The 8279-nt window shown below is 34.7% G+C and overlaps 1 pseudogene; it reads right to left on the bottom strand.

Annotated features, from left to right (window-relative positions):
* Positions 1–294: 294 nt before the first annotated feature.
* LOC149175801 (putative glycosyltransferase 3) overlaps positions 295–8279 on the bottom strand; it is a 105261-nt pseudogene continuing 97276 nt past the window's right edge.

Genomic DNA, 8279 nt, shown 5'->3' with positions numbered 1-8279 from the left:
CTTAAATTGTCACGAATATCAATTTTGATTAATACACTATGACCATTTTCCTCACTTTTAATGTCAGGAAAAAACAATAAAAATAACAATATTAAATTACAACAATTAATTGACTTATATAACATATTACATTTTTCTTCATTTATGCTTTTTTACATATGCTATCCGCTTACACTATTTCTTTTACAACATTTAATACAATTACTATTTAATTTTTTTTGTAAAAAAAAATTATATGAAATACCACCAGAAAATACCCTTTTTCCCAAATAAATCTCTCCTTCTGATTCCTTCCTTTCACTATTATTTGGAAAATATAACAGACTACGTAATCATATTACTTTCGTGAATCTGAACTGAATAGGAACGAGCTGTACAAAATGGGCAAACCGTAGTCATCAATCGGGTAACGATGAGATGGGCTGAAGTGAAGAAGTGGAGAGATTGGAATGCTTGAGTCCTACAAGCGCAAGCAACTGGTTATCTACAAAATTGAACGCTCTCTCGAAGCCCTGAGCGCATCGGTCGCTGATAGCCATAGCTATTCCACCACAGAAGTTACATCCACAAAAATGAGTGACTAATGGCCACTTTTCTTTTCGTTGCATTATGTCCTTTTATTTATCTACAATGTAATCCGAGTACCCATGCAAGTTGTAACCGGCCTCCAGGAAGGTCTTCACCTCGGATTCTTTTCTGTTCTGATTCAGAAGGTATACCAATGCGCTCTGGTCGTCAGGATCCCAATCCTGCCGTCTACTTTTTATAACGGAATTCATGGCCTCCTTGGCCTTCACAATGTTTTCGGGCGCCCCCAGTGCTCTCCAGTTTTGAAGAAATGTGTAGGACCATTCGCAATTGCTGATCAGGAAAACTCCTGCGTTCAGTGCCATCCAGTCTGGCTCCTTTGCGATAGAGTTCCATGTTAGGTATTATAGGTTGGAAATAGCTCATTGCATTATCCTATGTTTTTATTTTAAATCAATAATAAAAAATGAAATCATTTTAATTTTAGTTTAAATGCAGAGGAGTATAAAGAAGGGTTACGTTCCAAATTTGGAGATGTGGAGTGAGTCTATTATTATGATTATAATAAATATGGTAAAATAAAAAAATTTGCATATAGGAAAATTTAATTGGCTAATTTTGGATGAGTATGATTTGATTTTGTAAATAATGGAAAATTAATATCCAGGTATATAATAAAAAATGAAATCAATTTAATTTTAATTTAAATGCAGAGGAGTATGTTACGTTCCAAATTTGGAGATGTGGAGTGAGTCTATTATTATCATTATAATAAATATGGTAAAATAAAAAATTTGTATACAGAGGAAATTTTGGCTAATTTTGGATGAGTATGATTTGATTTTGTAAATAATGGAAAATTAATATCAAGGTATATATATATATATATAGATTGTTTTTTACATAAGAAAATTTGGGCAGATCAATCCTAAAGGGAACAAAAAAGTATCGAGGAGAATTGACCTTGTAACTTTCGGATGAGCAATGCACTTAACAACAACTTATAAATATATATTGTTCTATATCAAAATTAAATTTATTTTAATTTTGAATTTATTATATATATATATATATAAAATAATATGAATGTCATATTATTTCAACCCAACAATTTTTAAATTAAAAGAAAAATTACATTTCAAAAAAATTATTTTTTCTTTAGACATAATATATATTTTTATTTATAATTATAAACATTCAACTTTCTACTAATAATAGAATACCAAATAAATTTATTTGAAATTTATATATATATAAATTTAAAGTTTTGATGAAAGATTTTATTTTTTAAGTTATTAACATGAAAGATGAGTAGTTTGAAAGGGAGTAGTTAAGGAGGCAAAGGATTTGGGTGAATGGCTTAAAGTGGTCAGAATTCGGGTAAAAAAAATTCAAAAAATCCTGTAGATGCAATGTTTAATCATGTTTTTGATAGTGGAAATGGATTCAGCACCATCAAACAGGTCTAGGGCACCTAAAATTTTAAATTTTATCAACTATAACTTGAATTTACAAAAATCTTTACCCAATTTTTTCAAAATATGACGGGAATTTCCATTACTATGGCATTTGGAAGTGCCAACAAAGTATAATCAACACACTAACAAACAGAAACTTATAAACATATTGCTAAATATCTTGTTAAGCATGTTAACTTTTAATTCAATACTTGTAATCTGAAGTTGCCATCAAAGTACAATAACCAACAAAAACTTATTGCTAAATATCTTGTTAAGGAGGTTAACTTTTAATTCAATATTTCGAATTTGTTATCAATCACAAAGAGTAGCACATTAATAAAAAAGAAAAATTATCAAATATCAACTTAAGGACATTAATTTTTAATTCTTTTTTTTAATAAATATCATATAAAACTTAAAAGTTTGTTTTTTATATATAAAATAAAAAACAAAATTTCATATATATATATATATATATATATTCTATTATATTTTGAATATATATATATGTTAATCCCTTTAAGAGTTAGTTTAAGTAGTTTAAAGTTTTACATGAAGTTTTATTTATTGTTAGTTTCAAAGATTCAACTCTCTTCAATTCCTTATACATTAAGTTTTATAATCAAAATAACTAGTTTACCCAATTTACCCTCTGCAAAATGTGAAGAATTTCTCATACTTTATTTCAAATAAAATAAATATTTTTATTTTTATTTTATGAATAAATTTTCAATTATATATATATATATATATATATATATATATATATTATTTTTATTTTTTATAAATGATTATTTTAACTATAAATTCAAAAATATTTATTTAATACATTAGTAAAGTCAACATGCACTTATTTTCATTAAAATTTCCAAATATTGGAAAATTTAAGCAGAACCTAAAGATAACTCAACCCTACTTTAACCTGCATTAGATTACATTCATGTTAATCCCTGATCTGTTAATCACAAGGAGGAATAAACTAGTCCAATGAGAAATTCTGGGCTCCTGAAAGAATAACAACCAATCTATGCGCCTTAACGGGGATTAAATCTGTTGAATGTCAAGCCGCAGGCTCCTTTAAGGAAGAGGAAATGTATGCAGCCTAACATTCTAAGATGACAATTTCCCCACCCACGCTACGTTGTAAACGATAAATCCCTAACTATTGGAAAGCAATCAGATTTGTTTCATTGTATCCAGTCTCTGTAAGGATCCGTTAACACAATGCAACCAAAAGCAAGCTTCTGTGCTGATCACAAGCCACTGAACAATTTGGAAAAGCCTACTTCAATACTATTGTGGGTTGACAAATGATAATTGAGAGAGTATAAGTATCATACCTTTTCCCAGAATCCGGAGACGACGAAATTCTTGTTCCACACATTGTACGTGTCAAAGGGGATGGAAAAATTGAGATCTGTAAAAATGGCATCTGAGTCCATCCACATGAACCACGTAACAGAAGGGTTGGCTTTCATGAGCCGGAGAAGAAGAGGGTACCTAACCCATGTGCCAGTGAATCCTTTTTCCCAGACCTCCAGTGCATACCAGACCTTGCAACCATGCAGATTGCAGTAATCCACTTTGTTTTTGTAAGTCTTCATCATGATATTGGAACCAATAGCAGTTTTGCAGGGAGAAGATCTTTCCCCGGTAACTATCATGAACGACAGAGGCTGTTCCTGTGCTTGGCCAAGCCGATTCAGCAGCAGCCTGGACGTTGCTGACTGCGTCCTTTTCTCCATTGACGCGGCTTCTGCAGTACTGACAATTTTGGAATCAGCGTCATATTCCTGAAGTTCTGAAATCTGTGCAGATTCACAGCCAGATTTGTCCACCTTAACGACATTTACTCTTCATTGCAGCAGACGAGCGGGCTTTTCCAGATCCGATTGGAGCTGTTCGGCCTCTATACTGACCCAGACACTTTGAAAATATAGCAATAGCGAGCAAATTATGAGACATCCCAATGCCAATGCCATCAACGGCATCCATTTCATTGGCAAGCAGGTTTTCCCCATGTTGGGTTCGTTCTGTTATTCAATGCCCATAGAAAGACTCAAAATTGACCCAAAAAACTTAACAGCTATTTATTTCATTTTACACTATAAATTCAATGCGATTAAAGTATAATGCAGATTATGGGTAGGTTGCTAAGATATTACCTAGTAAATTGGAAAGTGGATAGGTTGGTGTAAGTTCCCATGTTGTAAATCCCTTTGACTGATCTTGATAATAATGTGATCTTTACGTCGTTGTATTTAAAAATTTATTTTTACATTCATAGTCTCATCCTCATTACATAAACGTCATGCGATCTCTCAGCCAGAAAGCACATGTATTCATAGTTTTATGCATTCATATCTAAAGAAAGCTATATGCAACTACACTCGATGGTAACACCCGTAAGTCAACAAGAAAAGATGAACAACGCATTGCATGGATGGTACCGCTGGGGGAAGGGCTATCTGGTTTGGAAAGAAATGGCGTATCACGTGTCTCTACTGTCGTCGTCTGCCAAATTGTCACAAGAGCCGCCGTTAACTTTATTTCTGTCTATGGGTGCGACATCTTCATCTTTCTATCTCCAACGTCTTCCTCAAGTCCGAAGCATCGAGAATTCCAGGTTGACAACTAGAAGCCTCAGAACTTGCGCTCATTTCCCAAGGGAGCTGAATCATGCCAAAAAGTATCAACGTCAGGAATGAAGAAAGCGATGGAGAAGCACACGCAGGTCTGGCAATTCCTGTCCAACGCGGAAATGTCTTTTTATCCCAGTGTTTTATATTCGTAAACTGTACATTTTACAAGAGGTGTTGCACAGAGTCACCCAAAACTGTATACAATGGCCCCAAAAAAACAAAAATAGCCAGAGGCAACCATTTTCTTCCAATATTAATTTTTTTAGTGGAATTGGATTATTTTTTAAAATATTTAATTTAGAATATTTGAAATATTTTTTTATGGTAGAAATAGATTTAATATTTATCTTAAAAAATTTAGTAACACTTAAAATTTTGAAACTTGACAACTATAATTTAGATTTCCAAAAATTATATAAAATTCTAACAAAATCGTGCCAAAAATTATATAAAATTCTAACAAAATCGTGCCAAAATTTGCAGCCGCTTAAAACTATCAGAGTTTTAAAAATGTTTAACACCACAACATTGACATCAAAGATAAATATAAAAAAACAAATTGACATAAGCACAGTGACGTATCATATAACAGTGATCACTCATCCATTAACTGTAAGTGTAATGTACCCACCCACATGATATAAACTTACCCTGATAATTTCTTTTTTTACATATATGTCAAGCCCTATTCAACCTCAAACGTGCATATTAAATATTACATTTTAACCTTACATAACTATCAAATATCAAATACGCCATTCATGTAATATCAGTGAGTTTGTTTTGAGTTGACAGAAAAACTTTCCGTAGAAGTTTTGACGATGGCATTAATGCTGGGTACTCTCATTCCTTTGCTTTCAGTGGCCATTGTTGTCTGCTCTTAACATCTGGCTTGGAAATTTATTTTTCACCGGCTCTGTCACGTGATGGGGTATGGCCAGCGTACACTCTGACTTCGCGCCCCTCGGGCTTCTCCCATCATCGACGGTGGATGCATCTACGCCCATCCGAGGGCTGTGCTTAGTTCAATGTACTCCACCCTTGTTTATCCGGCAGCGTGGAGACTCTCTATCCATTTGCACAGGGTTTTGTTTCAGCTCCGCCTCTTCTCCTTCGCGCCGAATGGTCCAGAACTCCTTTGTGTCGAATGAACCAGAAGGTCTATGGACACCGCCGAGCTCAGGACTGTAATCAACCTGGTTCTTGCAGCAGTAGTGTTCTGGTAAGGGTTTATCAATGCAAAGTTCTTAAATTCTTCGAATTTTCCTTTCTCTCAGGTTATCATTATATTTTATATCCAAATCTCTAACAGTTTCTTTGTTTTCCTTTGTCCTATGGTTGAGGGGACATGTTTCCGGCCTCCAGAAGTCACCGAAGGTCCTGAACGATGCTCCCTAGGTTTCCCATGTTCTACCCCTTCAGCATTGGCTATCGGGTAAGCTTCCTAGAATACTTCTCCTAAAGGTTTTCGATTTCTAGTTATGTTGAAAGTTTCCCATTCTAGGTTACTGAAAGGAAGGGGTTCTTCCAATTTTTTCAGAACCCTCCGACCCAAGTCTTTATGATTCCTATTTCTTTCATTGTATCATATTGGTGGCGAATTCTATAACGCCAGTCAGTGTTTACTCTGTAGCTCATTCCAGGGTTAATGGAATTTGTTTCCCAATTATTTCTCAGAACCGTAACATTGGTTATCTTAGTGCATTGGCAGATTTGATATGCCCTCGGGCTTGTTCTTTAATTTTGCTAATACACTATATTTTCATTCATTTAAACATGAACTATTCTTGATATAATTCCTGGGTTGAATCCCAGTGTAGCTTACTCCAGTTTGTCTTTTTCGCTGAGCACATTCTCGTATTGTGTAATTTCTGTTAAGGTCCTTGGGACCAGAGTATATGATAAATATTTAAATGCATGCCAAGATTTGCCAAAACACTACGGCTTCTCTTTATGCTTTGATGATCTAACCCCTTCAGGGTTCGTTAAGTTATAAAAAATCCTATGGTTTTACTGTATATTTAAATGCTCAGCTTTCAATTCCAAGGAATGTTATTATGTATAATCTGTGTGTTTTATGAGATTCTAGGTACGCAGTCTCCAGCACGGTTAATGATGGTTTAAGTTTAGTAGGACTTGATGAATTTGGTATTTTCTTTTAATTCTAACCCTAAGGTACTGCTAATCCTCTTGAGCGCACAACATTCTCGTTTCTTATTATGCTTTAATATGCTCCTCAGAGCTCTGGTTATGGTTTTCCTAACTTTTATCATGAATGCTTCACTTTCGCATGTTTATATAGCTACATCATTCATTCTGCTATCAAATGTTAATATAGCTACGTGATTTGCCCTACTATCAAATGATAATATAGCTACATGATTTGCTCTGTTGTCAAAGGTTATTATAGCTACATGCATGTAGGAAAAGAAACGGTTTTGGATTTAGGTTCGATATTCATGCGGGACTGCTTTGCCTCTCTGCAATTTCTTTAAAATCTTTCATAGTTGTCTCTCCGCTGATTGTGCTCCGAGGGTTTTGAATCTACCCTCTAGATTTTTCCTGCATTTCTTTGTGTTTTGGCATAATTAAAGAAAGAGCTCTTATACGGTCATTCTGTTAATTAACTATATGGATTCTTGTCTTCTACGAGGACAGTCTCTTGCTAAACCTGAGTCTGCTATATTCTTTGAACTCTCTACAAATAGTTTATGGTTAGTTATCTACAGACTTCTCTTGTAGTTATTTCCAGTTCATAAATAAAAAGAAAACTCTTACACAGACTACTAACTCATATATTTGTAAAGATATACAGAAGAGGACACCCATCTCTCCTCTCGAATTCCTCTACTATTCACTGTAGAGAAAGCCTTCCGCACCTCTTTTAACAGAAGTATGATACATGATAAAGTTCACACAACAGTTTCCCTCAGAGGTTTCTTTACTTACTTGGTTCTTCCAGCTGGTAAAGATCTCCTTGAAGGTTCACCCGAGCCTGGGACTCCTGCTGCCTCTCAACCACCCGACCATGAGATTCGTCTTTCAGGACTGGAATCTCCCCCTTGCTTACTTGCTAGACAACAGTTTTCGACAAGTTACTTGCACATTGTGCAGGGCTATCTGATCATCACCAAACTTAGCCTCTTTTCTCTTTCTCTGCCTGTCCCTACAATGCAGATTTTCCTCCCCTCCCCTCCTTTTCTCTGGAAACTCTTCCAGTTAGGGGAGGTAGTTAGGGTTGCAATCACAGCAACTGTCTTTTTCCAAGAGAAAACTTCCTCCTTGAGAAGTTACCAGCTTTTAAAAGAAAACATTTCTTATCTCTCATAATAAAAACAAATATTATTAAATTTCAAATAGATAATAATATCAGATTCAGTTTGTATTTACCACAGTAAACCAAATATTTACATTTTTCCCGGGGCATTACATCTCCCCCTCCTAAAATTGGACATCGTCCCGATGTCTTTTGGCCATGAACAGCCCCAAATAAGCTTTTTTCATGAGTTCTTCATCTTCCTAGGTGGCCTCATCAGGGTCAAAGTGCTGCCACTGCACTTTAACTTAGGTAATAGCTCGTTTCCACAGCATTACTTCTCTCCAGTCAAGGATGTTCAGCAGCTCGACTAAGATTTCTCCTTCTGGCTCG

This window comes from Pinus tabuliformis, chromosome 4_1, assembly GCF_031772625.1.
Source record: "Pinus tabuliformis cultivar Carrire ecotype Pingquan chromosome 4_1, CPIR1, whole genome shotgun sequence".
Taxonomy (NCBI): Eukaryota; Viridiplantae; Streptophyta; class Pinopsida; order Pinales; family Pinaceae; genus Pinus; species Pinus tabuliformis.
The sequence above is the reverse complement of the archived record's forward strand: the minus strand, read 5'-3'. Positions and strand labels throughout refer to the sequence as shown.